Here is a 19,732-nt window from a genome sequence, read left to right as displayed (position 1 = left end):
CAGATGACCAACAGGCACTTGAAAAAAGCTCCACATAACCTGTCATCAGGAAATACAAATCAAAACCACGATGAGATACTGCTTCACACCAGTTAGAATGGCTAAAATTAAAATACAGGAAACAACTGATGTTGGCAAGGTTTTGGAGACACGGGAAACTTCTTGCACTGTTGGTGGGAAGGCAAGCTGGTAGAGCCTCTCTGGAAAAGAGTATGGAGATTCCTCAAGATTTACAAATAGGACTACCCTATGACCCAGCAATTGCACTACAGGGTGTTCACCACAAAGATACAGAAGCAGTGATATGCCGGGACACCTGCACCCCGATGTTCACAGCAGAAGTGTCCACAACATCCAAACTGTGGGAAGATCCACGATGTCCTTGGAAAGATGAATGGATAAAGAATATGTGAGGTATACACACACATATATGTATATCTCAGCTATCATAAAGAATAAATGTTGCCATTTGTAATGACATGGATAGAACTAGAGGGTATTATGTTAATTGAAATAAGTCAGGATAGTAAATTACGATATGGTTTCACTCATATGTGGAAATGAAGAAGCAAAACAGATGTACATCTGGGAAGGGAAGGAAATATAAAGAAGATGAAAACAGAGGGAGGAAAAAAAGACTCTTAATCATAGGAAACAGACTAGGGTCGCTGGAGGGGGGTGCTGGGGAAATAGGGTAACTAGGGGATGGGCATGACAGAGGGCACGTGATGTCATGAGCACTGGTTGTTATGACCAACTGGTGAATCACTGAATTTTACCTCTGCAACTAATACTATACTATTGGATTTAAATTTACTATACTATAAATTGGATTTAAATTTAATTTTTAAAAAAGGACATCAGTTGACCATATCAGAGTGTATTTCCTTCCAGGCTCTCTATTCTGCTCCATCAGCTTATGCCAGTCCACACCATTGTGGGTGTGATTGCTTTTAAGTAGGCTCCAGCCTCATCCATAGCCCAGCTCAGGGCTTCAACTCATGACCCCGAGATCAATACCTGAGGCGAGACCGAGAGTCCTCTGCTTTACCGACTGAGCCAGATAGGTGCCCTAGAACCACACTGTTTTAATTCTGTGGCTCTGTGACATAGTTTGAAATCAAAAAGTGCTGCATCCAGCTCTGTTTTGCTTCTGAGTACTGTTTTTGCTGTCCAGGGTCATTTGTAGGGGCAGATGAAAGTTAGGGTTGTTTTTCCTATGTCTAAAATCTGCCACCATGATTTTGATAGGAATTCCATTGAAAGTGAGGGTTGCTTCAGGTACTATTGGCATTTTCACAAGAGGAAGGCTCCCACCCCATGAGCCCAGGATGTCTTCCCAAAGTCATCCAGTTTTCAGTGTACCAGCCTTTCACTGCCTTGGTGCAGTCTCATTATTTTGTTCTTTTTGATGCTACTGAGAATGGAGTCATTCTTCAATATTCATTATTATAAGATTTGACAGAGCTTGCATTGAGAGGGGCAGAGGGAAAGGGATACTCTCAAGTACACTTCTCACACACCTGGGCCCAGGCCCCACGTGAGGGTCCACACCACAACCTTGAGATCCTGACCTGAGCCAAAATCGAGTCAACGTTTAACCGACTGAACCACACAGGAGCCCCTTGAATGTTCTTAAGTGCAAAATCCATGCTGTGAACTCTTGGGGGTGGGAGGACAGCTGGGACACAAGTCTACTGAGAAGGGTGGGAGGCCTGGAGGGCCTGAGGGTGGGAACTAAGGATGTGGGAGGGTGCCTGCATACCTTCCCATACAGCGTGGTGACAGGAACTCCCCTCACACCCTTGTCCTTCAGGGTGAAGTGCTAAGTGCTTACTGACCCCGTCGACCACAGGGATGACACGGGACCCCATTGTGGGCGGAACTGTGGCGCCCCAGGGTTCCACCGTTGTCTGGCGCTACCTGCATCCTCAGGCAGTTGGAGGCACTCGTGCTCCTGATCTGGCTCATAGAGCCCGAACTATCCCACTCTCCCCAGTACCCCAGTGTATAAAGTGTAGGTGTTCACACAGCGAGATGTCACAGGTGAGTGGGAGCTGCTCCCTGCTCCCCTAGGGCCACTGTGGGGCCTGTGGGTCCAGGTGGGGGCACTGTCCTCCTGGGCTGGGGTGAGAACACACCGACCCCCATGTGATGCCCATGAGGCAGCTCCTGCAGCCCTTCTACAGCTCCATGGGATAACGGCTGCCTCCTTGCTGCCCCAGGACAGGGAAGGAGTCCGTGGCGGGGCTCCGGCAGTTCATCCGGTACCCACGCTCCTCTGTAAGCCCTGTTCTGTGCAGGGAAGGCGCAAGCCATGACATTCCAGTGCATCCTAGGTGCATGGACCCCGACATGTGATGACCAACCCCCTCCCACACTGTGGTCCGGGGTTGACGATCAGGGCTTCTGGGTCCTCCTGGCCCTTGAGCAGTCTTGCTCTTCATGAACTGGATCATGGAGGCCCTCGTGCTCCCCCCAGAGCCCCACTCAGGCTATTCACAAATCATTGTATTCGGGGTGAGGAATTTGGTCAAAATTTGCTGCCATAAGTTTTTAATTTTGATGATGTCCTGTTCATTGCTTTTCACTTTGGTTGTTGTGCTTGTGGAACCTAAGAGAAACTGAACCTCCTGTCTGCCCCAAGCCCACAGGAACACTCTTTGGGAGGCCCCGCCAACGCCATGCCGGCTCCAGTCCTTGGCTGGGAGACGTCACCCCAAGCATCAGGTCAGCAGTTCCCCACAGCCTGCTGGGCCCCCTTGTGTAACTGATAAAGGTGTGGAGAGCTGTGTCCTATAATGACAGCATGTCCTGGGACAGTGGCTGGGAAGGTGGACTGTAGGTGGGCGAGCTACGGACAGTGAGTTCCCGTGAGTGATCCTCCAGCCCAGCATGTCTCCCTTGGAGCTACTGTGTTGTCTCCACCCTCTGGTCAGACATATGCAGACCTGCCCACAGATGCATGTGTCTTCTGAAGGTTTTCATGCGGTGTCATCCTTGGATGTGTTTGGTTTGTAGCACCAGGCAAGAGGACCTGGAGACCCTGCTGGCCTTGGAAAGGGCTGATATCATAGCCGAATACCATAAGCTGAAGCCCAGACAAGTACCATAGGCACTAGAGCACCACTAGAGGTGGGGACCACATCTGCAAGAGCAGGTGCAGCCCAGGAGGGGCTCAGAGCCAAGCATGAGCCAGGTGAGCCCACACAAGGACCATAGTCACCAGGAACAAGTGAGACCCTGGGGATGGACATAGGCATCAGGAGCAAGTGAGGGTCCATCCTGGATCCTACTTATCAGTAGCTGATGAGCCCAGGAGGGGATCATAGTCACCAGGTCCCGATGAGGCCCAGGTGGTGAGCATCCTCAGGTATGTAGGAGCGGGTATGGCCCAAATGGTATCATAGGCAGCAACAGCAATTATGTCCCAGGTGAGGATCATAGCAGGGTCCAGCCAATGACACCCAAATGGGTGTTGTTACCAGTAGGCGCAGGTAAGGCCAGGTGAGGATCATAGTCCTCAAGTGAACCAGATGTCCAGATGTTAGCCAACATGTAGAGGTGGGACCCAATCAGGTATCTGAATCTAAGCTGAGCAGGGAGGTCCCAGGCAGAGATGAAAATCAGAGGAGCAGAACATGAGGAAAAGGCTGTAGGCATAGAGTCAGGTGAGGCCCAGGTGGGGATCAGAGCCTAGCATGAGTCAAGTCAGTCCAGGGAAGGACCATAGTCACCAGGAACAAGTGAGACTCTGGGAACAGACACAGGCATCAGTAGCAAGTGAGGGTCAGTCCAGGATCCTAGTCATCAGTAGCCGATGAGCACAGGTGGGGATCATAGTCACCAGGTCCCGATGAGGCCCAGGTGGTGAGCATACTCAGGTATATAGGAACGTGTATGGCCCAATGGTAAAAAGCAGCAAGAGTAATTATGTCCCGGGTGAGGAACATAGCAGAGTCCAGCCAATGACAACCAAGTGGGTGTTGTTGCCAGGTTGAGCAGGTAAGGACAGGCGGGGATCATTGTCCTCAGGTGCACCAGATTTGCAGATGCTGTGTTAGCCAGGAAGTAGAGGTGAGACCCATTCATGGATCTGAATCTAAGCTGAGCAGGGAGGGCCCAGGAAAACATGAAAATCAGAGGAGCAGAGCACGAGTCAAAGGCTGGAGGCATCAGAGCCAGGTGAGGCCCAGGAGGGGATCAGAGCCAAGGATGAGCCAGGTCAGCACAGACAAGGACTATAGTCACCAGGAACAAGTGAGACCCTGGGGCCATTCCCAGGCATCGGTAGAAGTTAGGGTCCATCTTGGCTCGGAGTGATCAGTAGCCAATGAGCCCAGGTGGGGACCAAGGTCACCAGATCCATGTGAGGCTCTGGTGGGGACCAGAGTCACCAGGTCAGGTCAGGCCCAGGTTGGGATCATCGCTGGTAGAAGCAGGTAAGGCTGTCAGGCTGCTCCCATTGAGGAGAGGGGCCCCTCTCATGCCCGGCCAATCTCCGAGGGTCCTGATCTCCCTCAGGTTTTAGGGGAGAGGAGCCATTCTGCTCTCTCCTTTCCCCATGTTCCTGGTGCTGATCAGTCCCCACCACGGGGTCGCATTTTTTCAGCATGCCAAGTACGTTGTCCATGGGACCTGGGATGATGTTGACTCATCACTGCGGAAGGTCACGGAACTTCAGAGCTTTCTTTTTTAAAAAAATTTATTTTTTATTGGTGTTCAATTTGCCAACATATACAAAAACACCCAGTGCTCATCCCATCAAGTGCCCCCCTCAGTGCCCACCACCCAGTCACCCCCACCCCCCACACACATCCTCTTCCACCACTCCTAGCTCCTTTCCCAGAGTTAGGAGTCTCTCATGTTCTGTCTCCCTTTCTGATATTTCCCACTCATTTTTTTCTCCTTTCCCTTTTATTCCCTTTTACTATTTTTTATATTCCCCAGATGAATGAGACCATATAATGTTTGTCCTTCTCTGATTGACTTATTTCACTCAGCATAATATCCTCCAGTTCCATCCACGTTGAAGGAAATGGCGGGTATTTGTCATTTCTAAAGGCTGAGTAATATTCTATTGTATACATAAACCACATCTTCTTTATCCATTCATCTTTCGATGGACACTCAGGCTCCTTCCACAGGTGGACTTTTGTGGACATTGCTGCTATAAACATCGGGGTGCAGGTGTCCCGGCCTTTCACTGAATCTGTATCTTTGGGGTAAATCCCCAGCTCTGCAATTGCCTCGTCCTAGGGCAGATCTATTTTTAACACTTTTGGGCCCACAGCCCAGGCCCCTGGCCAGCCCGGATGCCCCCAAGGGAACTCCCTCATCATGCTTCCAGGGAACCAGGAGAATACAGGCAGGTGGCACCCGAACAGGGACCTGAAGCCAGAACATTGGGTCCCCGTCCCTTTGGCACCTGCCTGGGCCACATCACAGGCCACAGAGCAAACCAGACAATAGATTCCCCCTGGGCGGACACCCAGCCCACTAAGATGACACTGTAGGGATCCAGATACCCTTCCTGCCCTGAGGCCACAGCAACTCAACCACTCCCTGGGGAGTGATAGGCAGGGCCAGGCCAGAGCCAGGGCAGTGCTGAACCTACTACCCCAAGGCCCCTCAGAGTCCTGGGACCATCTGACCTCTGCCTCCACAGGGAAGCTCCATGGACTTGGGCCTCTGGAACAGAGCATGATGGTGAGTATGTGGGCCCTGAGGCCCTGGCCAGCAGACACCATGCCCTGCTTCATCTCACATATGCTCATAAAGAGCGCCCCCACAACAGGAAAAGAATCCCTGACCCAGAGGGACCTGGGCTGGCCTCTCCCCGGGTCCTGGGGAGGCAGGTTCGAATTGAGCCCCCCCAGGGTCAGAACGCAGATTGATGGGTTGAACCCCCGGGGCCCTGACCAGTTCTGGATTCTGCCCCAAGGCTCAGTGACCCTCTCAGAGCAGGATATGTCTTCCTTGGTTCTGAGTGAGCCCCACAGATCCAGATCACTGACCTAGGACAACACTGGGAATTTCAGGACACCCCAGGGCAGGGGCAGTAGGGGCATGCCGCTGGGCCACGTCCTCACCCACACTAGGATGCAGGCTCCTCCACATGCTGGTCTCTGGCAGTCAGTCCCCTGACACCAGTGGTCCAGAAGCCGGGTCCAGCTGACATGCAGGGACCCAGCACAGGGACCCCTAAGCTGTAGGGGCCCAGAGCAGGGACCCCTAAGCTCCAGGGATAGGTCAGGTCTGCTGTCTGCAAAACTGCCTCTCAGGCTCCAACTTCAGGAAATTTGCCCACGCTCAGAGTCTGCCCGGGCTCCAAGTTGGGGGACTCTAGCACCCGCATCCCATGTGCCTTCGGGTTTCCCAAAAGGACAGGACGGTGTAGCTCCCCCGGGGAAGGTACGCACCCTAAGGTCGGAGCCCCTGTTTGAAGTTGAAAGTTCAATACAGTGTTGAGAGTTAAAATGCATGGCCAGCCCATTTCTGCGCCTCCCAGAGCTCTGTGCAAGCAGTGGGGACAGACCCCCAGAAAGGAGGAGGGAGCCCTACCCAGCCCCTACCAGCCCCTGCCCAGGTTCCACCAGGTGCACAAAGCTTACCTGTCCCTGTGACTTTCAAGATCGGCCAATGCCCGGTCAGGACCCTCACAGATTAGGGACTCAGCCCATTCCCCGTGGACCAGGACGGGGCTGGGAGAGAGTGACAGCCGGGGACTGGTGGTCTCAGTTCACAATGGAGTGTGCGAAGCGCCCTGGGAGATCTGTGCTCCCTCTGTCCAGGGAACCTGGACTGGCTGGGCTCTGGGGGCACTTCCAACCTTCTTCGCCCTGAACCTGTGCTCCTGGGAACAGCGGGCCAGCAGGGCAGTCAGCGTGGCCCTGGAAAGGACGTCAGGACAGCAGGCACTTGCATCTCATGTACCCGGGCCCCCTCAGCAGGTGGGCTCAGCAGGCACACCTTGTGCTGCCATATCACCCACAGCAGCAGGTGGAAGGATCCTCCACACCCTAGCGAGTAGGGTCTGGGGGAGAATGGGGCTCAGCCCGGGGGCCTGGAACCCAGGGGACCAAGAGACCCTAGCCCCTCCCAACCCTGACTCCCACACACAGGCAGCCCCAGGGCTCCCTCCATCAGGCAGCTTCCTCCTCAGGAGTTCCCTGACAGGGTGGCCCCAACAATGAGTGGCTTCCAGTGTGAGAGGCATTGAGAAGAGGAGACGCAACCAGTGCTCAGCTGGGACCCACTGTCCAACCCGTGAATGTGGCCAAGTTGGACCTTCAAACTCAGCTGAGCCTCCAGGAGAATGTCACTGCATGAAAAAGCCCAGGATGACCAGTAGAACCCAACTAGCCACCCAATGCCAGCACCTGCTGTGATAAAGACTGTGGTTTCCAGCCAGTTAGGTGTTTGGATGACACAGACCAAGGTTCACATAGATGCCCAGCAATAGATACACACACACCCCAAAAGGATGAAAAGTCAGAATCCTCCTAGATGTTGTTAAATAGCAGCAGAATGGTTACATACACGAAGCTCTAGTCACACGGGAGAATAGATGAAGATCCTAAAAACAACAACTGCACGGAGGTGTTGAGGCATGGAGATGTGCCTGCTGGGTTCTGACAATGAGCAAGGAGCTGTAGGAAACATCTTACAGAGGGTGGGCTCCCCCTTAGGAAAGGACACCAGATCCCTTAGAAGACGACACATGGTGAAATCTGTCCTTCAGTCTATTTCCGGTTTTCCCCCTATTTTGTACTTCATAATTCTATTTCAGCCTCCACCCTTCATCCAAGCCAATGACCATACAGGCTTTTATGATATTGGGTCCTACAAGGAGGCAGAGCTTTGCCTACCAGGCTCAGAAATGATTACTGCCTAGGTTTGTGCTGATCCACCTAACTCATGCCTTCACAGTTCTTCGTGCCTTGCAGAACAAGGCGAAACACAGATCTTACAATGAAAGAAGCCCACTCACACTCGGGCAGGATGCTCTCTTGTGGGGAATGAATCTGGACAAAGCAGTGACCGCAGGAGCGAATAAGAATAGGTTGTAGGTTAGACATAGTCTGGTTTGAGTATTTTCTTAAACCAAGCACATACCTACGATGTCATTTGTTATATCTTCATCCATTATTAGTTTTTAAATATTTTAATTTTATGTAATCTCTACATCCAACATGGAGTTCACACTCACAATCCTGAATGAAGATCTCTCGAACAAGGCACTCAGGCACCCCAGTGCCATGTTTTATATCTCTTTGCTTGCTTGCCTATCTCTGCATCCAACTGGAACGTTGAGTCCGTGACTGGGGAGCTTTAGCTTCCTCTAAATCCCAGAATTGCCTGCATATCCCAATCCAAGAACGACATTTGCCATTGAATGGCACTTTAAATCAATCGTCAGTAAAATGACTACTGTAAAGGAAATTGTCAACGTTTAACGTGTGTGCACCCCGCCCTGGGCTCCTAGGGAACTTATGCCTTCTTTAACTATTATCAAGGTCCAAATGACTCCTCCAAACCTAGAGTGTGGGTTCAATTTCTGCCCTGACACATGCTGTATGTCTGGTTCAATTAATAGGTATCAGTTCATCAAAGGGAGCCTGGCCGGCTCAGTGTGGTTGGTAAGAACAGGTGACTCTTGATCTTGGGATAGTGAGTTGAAGCCCCAATTTAGGTGTAGATTACAGAAAATTAAAATCTTTAAAAAATCAATCAATCAGTTGATTGGGGAGACACAGCTCCAGATCCCACAGGGGCAGGCAGGCAGCTGACAGGTCTTCGTACAGGATCATAAGCAGCAGAGCACAAATTCAGAACTTTCAGAAGTCGGCTAGTGTGGGGGACGCACCATCCTTAACAATGCTCAGGTGGCGAGGCGAGGTGCAGTCCCAGGAGCCAAGGGTGTGCTTAGGGTCCCCGGGGTCGCAAGGACGGTGGTGCCAACTGTTCCCAGGCACAGGAGTGGGGAAATCCTGAGAGCATTGGGACTAGGGTCCAGCATTCCTCCCTGTGTGGCCATAAACTGCAAACCACTGTGTAGTCATGGGTCCGCTTTACTTGGTCATAAGTGGGAGTTGACCCTCCGGGTCAGGAAGAGTACAGGTGTCCACCACGGGAGGCCCTAAAATTTGGAGTTTTGAAACTCAGTCGCTTCTTTGAGATTAAAAAAAAAAATAAAAAAACTCGGTCACAGGCAGGGTGAACTCAGGGTTCCGACATAAACTGTAGAGACAAGAGGGCTTGATGGCTCTTCTGTGTAGGGTCAATGCAGACTGGGGGGCGGGATGTTCAGCTTCAGGGCCAGAGAACCCAGGGCCCCCACCCTCATCCCATCCATCAGCACTTTGAGTCCTCAGGGAGCAGCACAGCGCCGCCTGGTGGAGCACAGAGGCGCTTACACGGAGCCTTGCCTCTGAGCCCTGCAGGTGCGTCTCCACTAAGGCAAGTGTGCACCTGACAATCAATAACCGACCTCTCCCCCAGGAGACCCCCGGAGACCACTGGCTGCCACCAAGAGTACTGATCACAGAGGCCTGCAAGGCTTCAGCTCTATGGAGAAAGTACGATCTAGCTTCCTTTGTACTTTGTTCTTTTTTATTATTATTATTATTCATTTATTTTCTTCATTTCTTTTATATTAAGTGCTTACACTCGGTTGTTATGTACATACTCATATATTTCTTATTTTCATTACTTTCAATGTACTTTAAATTTATTTCTTATTTTGGGTCTAGAGTCTTCTAATAATTAATAATTAACAAGCAGGTAGAAACACACCAAGGAATTACTGTTTTGGGGATTTTGCTGTTATTGTTGTTTTTCCTGTTTTTTCTTTTCTTTTTCTTTCTTCTTTCTTTTCAGGAAAAAATAATGAAGTGAAGAAATTCACCTCCAAAAAGAATAGGAGGTAGTACTCACAGACAGGGATTTAATCAATGCACACATAAATAAGATGTTTGAAATAGAATTTAAAACAGTGATTATAAAAATAGTAACTTGGTTGGAAAAAGCGCTTAGAAGACACTACACAAGCCCTTACTATAGAGATAAAAGAACTAACATCTAGTCAGGCCGATATTAAAAATGGTATAACTGAGATGCAGTCCCAAGAGGAAGCCCTCAAAGCAAGAAAGAGAATGGACCACAGAGGCAGACTTAGGGAACTCAGCCTTTTATTAAACAATAGCATTCATGTCATAGGAGACTCAGAAGATGAAGAGAGAGAAAAAGAGGCACAAGTTTTGTTTTTTATTTTTATTGTATTTTTTAAGATTTTATTTATTTATTCATTAGAGACACAGAGAGAGAGAGTGAGGCAGAGACACAGGCAGAGGGAGAAGCAGGCTCCATGCAGGGAACCCGGGGTGGGACTGAATCACAGAATCACACCCTGTGCTGGAAACGGTGCTAAACCGCTGAGCCACCCGGGCTGCCCACAGTTTTATTTGAACAAATTCTATAAACTTCTCTAATGAGAGGAAGGACCCATACAATGAAAACAAGAGCACAGAGAACTCCCACTAAATTCAACAAAAGCCAACCATTGCAAGGCACATCGGAGTCAAACTTACAAATTATACACGGAAGGAAAGAATCCTGAAGTGGCGGGGACGGCGAGAATCCTTTACCTGCATAGGAAGATGAATCCAGTTCGCAGCAGATCTGTCCACACAAACATGAAAGGCCAGAAAGCAGTGGAAGGAAATATTCAATATGTTGAATGGGAAAAGTATGTAGCCGAGAAATCTTTACACAACAAGGCTATCATTCACAATCGAAGGAGAGATTAAGAGTTTCCCAGAAAGATAAAAAATAAAAGAGTTCATGGCCACTAAACCATTTCAGCAAGAAATTTTTAAGGGGCACACTTCTAGTGGGGGAAAAAAGGGACCAAAAGTAACAAAGTATAGAAAAGACCAAAGAACATCACCAGAAACACCAACTCTACTGGCAACACCGAGGCTCTCAGCACTCAGTTCATATCTTTCATTATCACTCAAAATGTACATGCACTAAAGGCCCTAACTAAAAGATATAGGGTATCAGAATGGATGAAAAGACAAGATCCACCTATATGCACCCTATCACATGCTCAATTAAGACCTATAGACACGAACAGATTGAAAGTCAGGGGATGGAAAATCATGTATCTGCCTAATGGATATCAAGAGAAAGATGGAGGACACATGCTTATATCAGACAAACTAGATTTGAAACGAAACACTGGTGGCTCAGTGGTTGACTATCTGGTAGTGGCTCAGGATGTGATCCCGGAGTCCCAGGATCGAGCCCCACATTGGGTTCCCCTTGGGAAGCCTGTTGGTCCCTCTGCCAATGTTTCTGCCTCTGCTTGTCTCTGTGTGTTTCTCATGGATAAATAAATTAAATCTTTAAGAAAAACAGAAAGAAGAAACAAATCCTGGACCAAGAGAGCAGAAGGGCATTAATTCATAATTAAGTAGACTATCCATCAAGAAGATCTAACAAATGCAAATACTTATGCCTCCAACATGGGAGTACCTAAATATATAAACCAATGAACAACAAACATCAGAAACTCACTGATAGTAATGCAATGACAGGGGATTTTAACACCCACTTATAGCAATGGACAGATCATCTAAGCAGAACATCAACAGGGGAGCAATGGTTTTGACACACCAGACCAGGTGGACTCAACGCATATATTCAGAATATTTCATCCTACACCAGCAGAATACAAGTGCTTTCAAGCGCACATGGGACATTCTCCAGAACAGATCACATCATGGGCCACAAATCAGCCTCAGCAGGTACAAGAAGATTGAGATCATACCAGTAACATTTTCAGACCACGACACTATGAAACTTGATGTCAACTGCAAGAAAAAAATTTGGAAAGACCTCAAATATGTGGAGATTAAAGAACATCCTACTAGAGAATGAATGAGGCAACCAGGAAATTAAAGAAGAAATTTAAAAAATATTTGAAAACAAATGAAAATGAAACTATATTTCTCCGAACCTCTGGGATGCAGCAAAGGGAGTCCTACGAGGGAAGTACATAGCAATACAGGCCTACCTCAAGACACAAGAAAAGTCTCAAATACACAGCTTAATCCTTTACCTAAAGGAGCTAGAAAAGGAGAAGCAAACAAAGCATAAGCCTGCAGAAGAAGGGAAATAATAAAGATGAGAGCACAAATAAACAATACAGAAACAACAACAAAACAGTAGAATGAAATAAGGAAACGAATAGCTGGGATTTCAAACTAAGTAATAAAATGGATCAAGCTGGAGCCTAAAAACAAGGGGGAGTATCCTCTGATTCTATATACTGTAAATCCCTGGACTTCCCCTGGAACTTTCCAGTGCTTCTTGGTCAATAAATTGCTTTTCTCCTGTCCCTCTACCTGGTCTTCTGGGGGAGTGGTCTGCTGTGCTGATTCTCAGGTTTGAGCACTTGGGGGAGCTGCTCAGCCCCCTGCCTGGTGCAGGGCTCAGTGGGAGTTGTTGATCCTGTTTATCCTGTGAGGCCACTGTGAGGCTCAGTGGGGTTGTTTATCCTGTGAGGCCCCAGGAGGAATAACAACAGCGGTAACTACCACAGCTCCCAGTCCACAGGGGTCTGGATGCTCTGGGGGCAGGGGCACTGATCTGCACAGCTCAGGGCACCCAGCTGCAGGAACATCCTGGCTGTCTTGGACCCTCCTGACCTCTGCCTGTATCAGGGGGAGCGAACGAGTCTGGTCTGTGTACCCCAGGACCCTGGGCTCAGGGGCCTGCGCTCCTGGAATGGAACTCCAGGGCTGTGCAGTCCCCTCTGCAGGAAGCCACCACCTGGGCTTCTGCCTGAGCTGTTCCAGGGGCCCAGCTGGTCACTTGCTGCTGGAGCCAGACTTCTCAACGAGAAAGAGAAAGGGCCTAAATAAATAAAATCTCAAATGAGAGAGGAGATAGCTACACCACAAAAGAGAATGCGATGAAAAACTATATGCCAGCACACTGGGAGACCCAAAAGACATGGACAAATCTCTAGAAATGTACAAACAACCAAAACTGCAATAGGAAGAAACAGAAAATGTGAACAGACCCATAACTGGCAAAGACATTGAATCAGCAAGGCCCTTGGGTGGCTTAGTGGTTGAGCCCTTTGGCTCAGGTCATGATCCCGGGATCCTGGATCAAGTCCCACATCAGGCTCCCGCTGGAAGCCTGCTTCTGCCTTTACCTCTTCAGTTCCCTGTGTCTTTCATAAACAAATAAAGTCAGTAATAAATGCCTATCAACATAGCAGTAGCATTTTTTTCCCACAAAGCTGGAACAAGCAATCCTAAAATTTGTATGGTACCACAAAAGGTTGAAATAGCCAAAGCGGTGTTGGAAAAGAAAACCAAAGCTGGGCCATCACAATTGCAGACTTCAAGTTATATTACAGAGCTCTAGTGATCAAAGAAGTACGGTGCAGGCACAAGAAGACACGCAGACCAATAGAACAGAATGGAAAACCGCAACACTATGCAAACCTGTAAGTCTATGCTCAATTAATCTTCAACAAAGCAGGAAAGAATATGCAATGCCAAAAAGACAGTCTCTTCAACAAATGGTGTTGGGAAAACTAGACAGCCACACGCAGAAGAATGAAATTGGATCACTTTCTTACACCATATGCAAAAAATAAATTCAATAATGGATTAAAGACATAAATGTAAGACCTGAAACCATAAAAAGAAGATAAAATACACAGTAATGTCTTTAACGTTGGCCATTGGATCTTTCTAGATATGCCTCTGAGGCAAGGGAAACAAAAGCAAAACTAAACTATTTGGGCTTCATCAATTTGAAAGGGTTCTGCACACGAAAGGAAACAACCAACGCTAAAGGCAACATACAAAATGAGAGAAGATATTTGTAAATGACATATCCAGTAAAGACTTAGTATCCAAAACATATAAAGCAAATATAAATCTGAGCATCCTAAACACAAATGATCTAATTGAAAATGGGCAGAAAACACGAATGGGCATGTTCTCTAGCAAGACACCCAGATGGCCACCACACACATGAAAAGACACTCCACATCACCCATCATCAGGGAAATGCAAATCAAAACCACAATAAGATATCAGCTGACACTTGTCATAATGAATAAAATTAACAACACAGGATACATCAGGTATTGGTGAGGATGGGGAGAAAGGGGAACCCTCTGACACTGATGGTGGCAATCAGACAGATGCAGCCTGTTGCATACTGTGGAAAACAATATGGAGATTCCTCTAGGAGTTCAAAATAGAACTACCCTTCGATTCAGAAATCACACAACTAGGTATTTACCCAGAGGATGAAAAGTACAGATTCGAAGGGGGACATGCAGCCCAAGGTTTATAGCAGCGTTATCAACAACAACTAGCCAAATTATGAACAGAACCGAGAAGTCCATCAACAGATGAATGGGCAGAAAAAATGTGGTCAATATACACACCACAGTATCACTCAGTCATCAGAAAGGATGAAGTAAAGCCATTTACAATGATGTGGAAAAAGCGAATAAAATGCTAACTGAAAGAAGTCAGAGAAAGACAAATACCATACAACTGCATTCATATGTGGATTTTAAGAAACAAAACAAACTGGCAAAGGGGGGAGATGAGAGAAGCAAACCAAGAAACACATTGTTAACCATAGAGAAGAAACTAATAAATATCAGAGGAAGGTGGGGGCTAGGGGGAGTGGGGGATGGGGATGACGGAGGGCACCTGGGATGAGTACCAGGCATTGTATCCAAGGGTTGAATCACCATCTTGTACACCTGAAACTAATATTATACTGTGTTAACAAACAGTAATTCAAGTAAAACTTTAAAATAACAATTGTTAGTATTGATGACACAGGTGCACCAAACAGATAATAAGAGTAAGAAAATTGAAAATCCAAATAAAGAGTATTTAGAGCCACATATCCCCTCCTTATCTCAGCTCAGGAGATGCCTGCCATGTCTATTCTCACCCCAGCAGAAGCCTGGAGTTTGATTCTCTGGGGAGGCCCCTGAGTGGATGGATGCCAAGCACAGACCCTAACCCAAAACCTATAGAAAACACTTAAAACTAACCCACTGAAGATACTAGGAGTCCCAGTGCCAGGAACATGCCTGGATCCAGTCTTTACCTGTGTACAGACACTAACCATAACCCTAATCTTAATCCTGACTTTCACTTAGCCTAAAGTAGACTTATCGGTAACTGAAAACCAAACAGAAATCACTAGCCACTAATCCACACACCTAACCGTGACTCCAACCATAACCCTAAATCTAAACCCTAATCCTAACCCCTAACCCTAACCCTAATCCAAGCATAACTTATATTTTACCCTAATCTCTAACCTCTACCCTAACCCTGACTCCAACCATAATTCTAACCCTACCTCTACCCCTAACCGCTAACTCAAACCATAACCCTAACTCCTAACCATAACCCCTAACTCTGTCCAATAACCCCTAACCATACCCCTTGACCCTAAACCCTAACTCTACCCTCCCCCAACCCTAATCCTCACCCCAATCCTAAACACTAAAACCTAACCCTCTCCCTCTAACCCTAACCCTACCTCTGCCGGTAACCCTACCGCAAATCCGGAACCCTAGCTGTAACCCCTAATCCTAACCCCTAACCATAACCCTAAACAAAAACCCCTAGCCCTAACCCTAACCAGTATCCCTTAACCCCCATCCCTAAATCCAAATACTCACCCTAACCCAAACTTCTAACCCTAACCCCTAACCCAAATCTAACCCTAACCCTAAACAACTGACTCCTAACCCAACCCCATCCCTAAACCTAACGCTAACCCTAAAGGCTAACCTTAACCCCTAACCCTAAACACTAACTGTAACCCCTAACCCTAACCCTATCTGTAAAGAAAACACTTAAAACTAACCCATTGAAGATACATGGAGTCCCAGTGCCAGGCCATGCCCAGAACCAATCACTACCTGTGTACAGACAGTAACCCTAACCCTAATCTTAATCCTAATTTTCACCTAACACTAGACCTATCACTAACTGAAAACCAAACATGAATTACTAGCCCCTAATCCATACAGCTAACCATGACTCCAAACATAATCTTAGTCTTAAACTTAATTCCTAGCCCTAATCCTTAACCTAACCTCTGACCTCTAACCCTAACCCTGACACCAACCATAATCCTAACCCGAACTCTACTCCTAACCTCTAACTCAAACTCTAACCCTAACCCCTAACTGTGACCAGTACCACTAACCCTACCCCCTAGCCCTAAACCGCAACTCTACCCTAACTCCTAAACCTAGCCCCTAACCCCCAATTCTAAACCCTAAAACCTTACCTTAACCTTCGAACCCTAACCCCTAACCATAACCCTAACCCAAACTTCTAACCATAACCATTAACCGCTAACACCCATTCCTAAACTCAAACTGTAACCCCTAACCCTAAAACTAATCCTCAACCCAAACCCTAACCCTAAACCTCACCTTAACCCTACCCATAGCCTAATCCAACCCTAACTACTAATCCTAAAACCTAACCGTAACCCTGTAACCCTAACCCTACCTCTACCTGTAACCTTACCTCGAACCCAGAACCTATCCCATATCCTAGTCGTAGCCCCTAACCCTAACCCCGAACCATAACCCTAACTATTAATCCCTAACACCTATCCCTCAACCCAAACCCTAACTCCTAAACCAAATGTAACAAAACCGAAATCCTAACACTAACACCTAACTCCTAACCCAAACCCAAACCTAACGCTAACCCTAAACACTAACCCTAACCCTAACCCTCACCTTAACCCAACCCTTACCTTAAGCCCTTACCCTGACCCCTAAACCCTATCCCTAAACCTCACCAAACCTCACCCTTACCCTAACCACTAAACCTACCCCTACCACCTAACTCTTACACTAACTCTAACTTATCCCTTACCTTGTGGTTTTGCAGAGTCCCTGCTGATGTCCGCGTGGACCCGACCAACGCCTCCAGAAGCCTCCACAGCGGATCCTGAAACCCCAATTTCTGTAGGCATGTTGGGCCCTACATCAGCCCTATACTCATCACCACGGATCCTGAGGAGGCCAGGCTCCCTCCTGCGTGGACGTGGCCCCACCTCTGCCCGAAGCCTCACCCCCGGGCCTGAGGAGGCCGGGGCTGCTGTCAGAGTGGCCGCAGCCCCACGTGCTCCCCAAGGCTCCCCAGCGCGGGGGCTCCTGTTCCTGCAGGTGGACAAGGGCCCCTGCACCTGCTAGCCCCCTGGGGCAGCGCCCGGTCTCAGGCGCCCCCTGCAGGGTGTTCAGGCACCACAGGAGCCCTGCAGGAAGTGGGGTCCTCACTGCCAGGGCCCCACCTGCCTCCTTCCAAGCTCCAGCTGAGTCCTAGAAGCTTTGCAATGGCTCACTGACATGCGCTACCATATCCCGGCTCCTCCAGAAATACTTAAGGAACAAGGAATTGGAAACCAGAGGATATGAAATGAAATGTGGGCAAAACTTTTACAACTTCCACCAAAAGTCACTCAACATTGTATGTAAATTTAAAACACACAGCTATCAAAACATCAAAAATGCAACATAAAAGAAATCTACATGACCTTGAATTTGGTGGTGCGTTTTAACACACAACACCAAACACGATCCAGAAAAGATAAAAACATAATATGAACTTTACAAATTTAAAACTGCTACTCTGTGAAAGACGTTGCCCAGGGAACCTAAAGATAACTCAAAAACTAAAGATGGGTGACGGGCGCTGGGGGTTATTCTGTATGTTATTAAATTGAACACCAATAAAAAATTAAAAAAAAAACTAAAGAAAATATGTGTTCAAAACACATCTGATATTCAAACTATTTAATTTTTATTCAATCTACACAAAAAAACCCTCATAACAATAAGAACACAGATAACTTAATTAACAATGGGTGACTATCTGAGTAGACACCTGGACAAAGATGATACACAGATAATAAGCAACCCTACAAAAGTACGCTCTACATCCTCTAGCATTAGGAAGTTGCCAATGTGAACAACAGTGAGATGGTGCTACACACCTTTTAGAAATGCTATATACATATTTTTAAATTTTATTATTTGACAGAGAGTGAGCAAGCAAGTAGGGGCAGAGGTAGGCAGAGGGAGAGAGAAACAGGCTCCCCCCAGAGCAGGGAGCTCGATGCGGGGCTCCATCCCAGGACCCAGGGATCATGACCTGAGCCAAAGGCAGACGCCTAACCAGCTGAGCCACCCAGGTACCCCTAGAAAGGCTAAAGTCCCAAAAAGGAGGATACTAGTTGCTGGAGGTTGGCATATGACGGAACACTCCTTCATGCTGCGGATATAAATATGGTTGCTTTGGAGGAGATTTTAGCAGTTCTTTCCAAGGCAAAATAAATCTCACCTGAGGGTCCAACAGTCACACTTCTGGTATCTAGACAACTGCTTTGAAAAAAACTGTTTCCACACAGTTTGTAAAATCTTATAATCACTGCTGGGAAAGAGTTTAGCAGTTTTGTCCAAAAAATATTTGAATACAATTACCACATAATTCAGTAGTAGCACTCCTGGGAATTTATTCTAGAGAAATGAAAATTAAAAAAAAAAGGATTTACACACCCAATACACATAAGAAGTCACCTCTGCAGAGATGATAAAGATTTCTCAAATGTCTTCGATGTTGATTTTTAATAGATTTGAGAGAGCATGCAGTGGGAAGGACAGATGGAAAGGGAGACTCTGAATCAGACTCTCCAACCAGCCAGGGCCTGAGCCCATCATGAGGCTCCACACTACAACCTTGAGACCCTGACCTGAGCCAAAATCAAGAGTTGACGTTTAACCGGCTGAACCCCCCAGGAGCCCCTCAAATGTTCTTAAGCAAAATCCATGCTATGAACCCTTGGGTGTGGGAGGACAGCTGAGACACCCAGTCTACCTAGAAGGGTGGGAGGCCTGGAGGGCCTGAGAGTGGGAACTAAGGATGTGGGAGGGTGCCTGCAACCCCTTCCCACCCAGCGTGGTGACAGCGCCTCCCCTCACACCCTTGGCCTTCAGGGTGCAGGGCTAAGTGCTGACTGGACCCCACCGACCTACAGTGATGATGCGGGGCCCATTGTGGGCGGAACTGTGGTCCCCCAGGATTCCACCACTGCCTGGCACTACTCTACATCCGCAGGCAGTTGGAGGCACTGGTTCTCAGGACCTGGCTCAGAGCCCAAACTATCCCACTCTCCCCAGTACCCCAGTGTATAAAGTGTAGGTGCTCACACAGCAAGATGTCACAGGTGAGTGGGAGCTGCTCTCTGCTCCCCTCGGGCCACTGTGGGGCCTATGGGGCCAGGTGGGGGCACTGGCCTCCTGGGCTGGGGTGAGAACACACTGACCCCCATGTGATGCCCATGAGGCAGCTCCTGGAGCCCTTCCACAGCTCCACGCGGTCAGGGCTGCCTCCATGCTGCCCTAGGCCAGGGAAGGAGGCTGTGGTCGGGGCTCAGGCAGCTCATCCAGTATCCCTGCTCCCCTGTAAGCCCTCTTCTGTGCAGGGGAGACCCAAGCCATGACCTTTCCAGCCCATCCTAAGGGCATGGACCCCGACATGCGATGACCAATCCCCCCACCCTGTGGTCCGGGGTGGACGGTCAGGGCTTCTGGGTCCTCCTGGCCCATGAGCAGGCTTGCTCTTCTCGAACTAGAACA

General features: G+C 48.1%; 1 long non-coding RNA gene across 1 annotated transcript; it reads left to right on the top strand.

Moving 5' to 3' along the window:
- Nucleotides 1-1,890: 1,890 nt before the first annotated feature.
- Nucleotides 1,891-6,141, top strand: LOC119867436. Its single transcript, XR_005383532.1, has 3 exons — nucleotides 1,891-2,046; nucleotides 2,648-2,730; nucleotides 5,669-6,141. It is a non-coding gene; the product is annotated as an uncharacterized LOC119867436 (long non-coding RNA).
- The last annotated feature ends 13,591 nt before the right edge of the window (nucleotides 6,142-19,732 follow it).

The sequence above is a fragment of the Canis lupus genome, chromosome 34, assembly GCF_011100685.1.
Source record: "Canis lupus familiaris isolate Mischka breed German Shepherd chromosome 34, alternate assembly UU_Cfam_GSD_1.0, whole genome shotgun sequence".
Classification (NCBI taxonomy): Eukaryota; Metazoa; Chordata; class Mammalia; order Carnivora; family Canidae; genus Canis; species Canis lupus.
The sequence above is the reverse complement of the archived record's forward strand: the minus strand, read 5'-3'. Positions and strand labels throughout refer to the sequence as shown.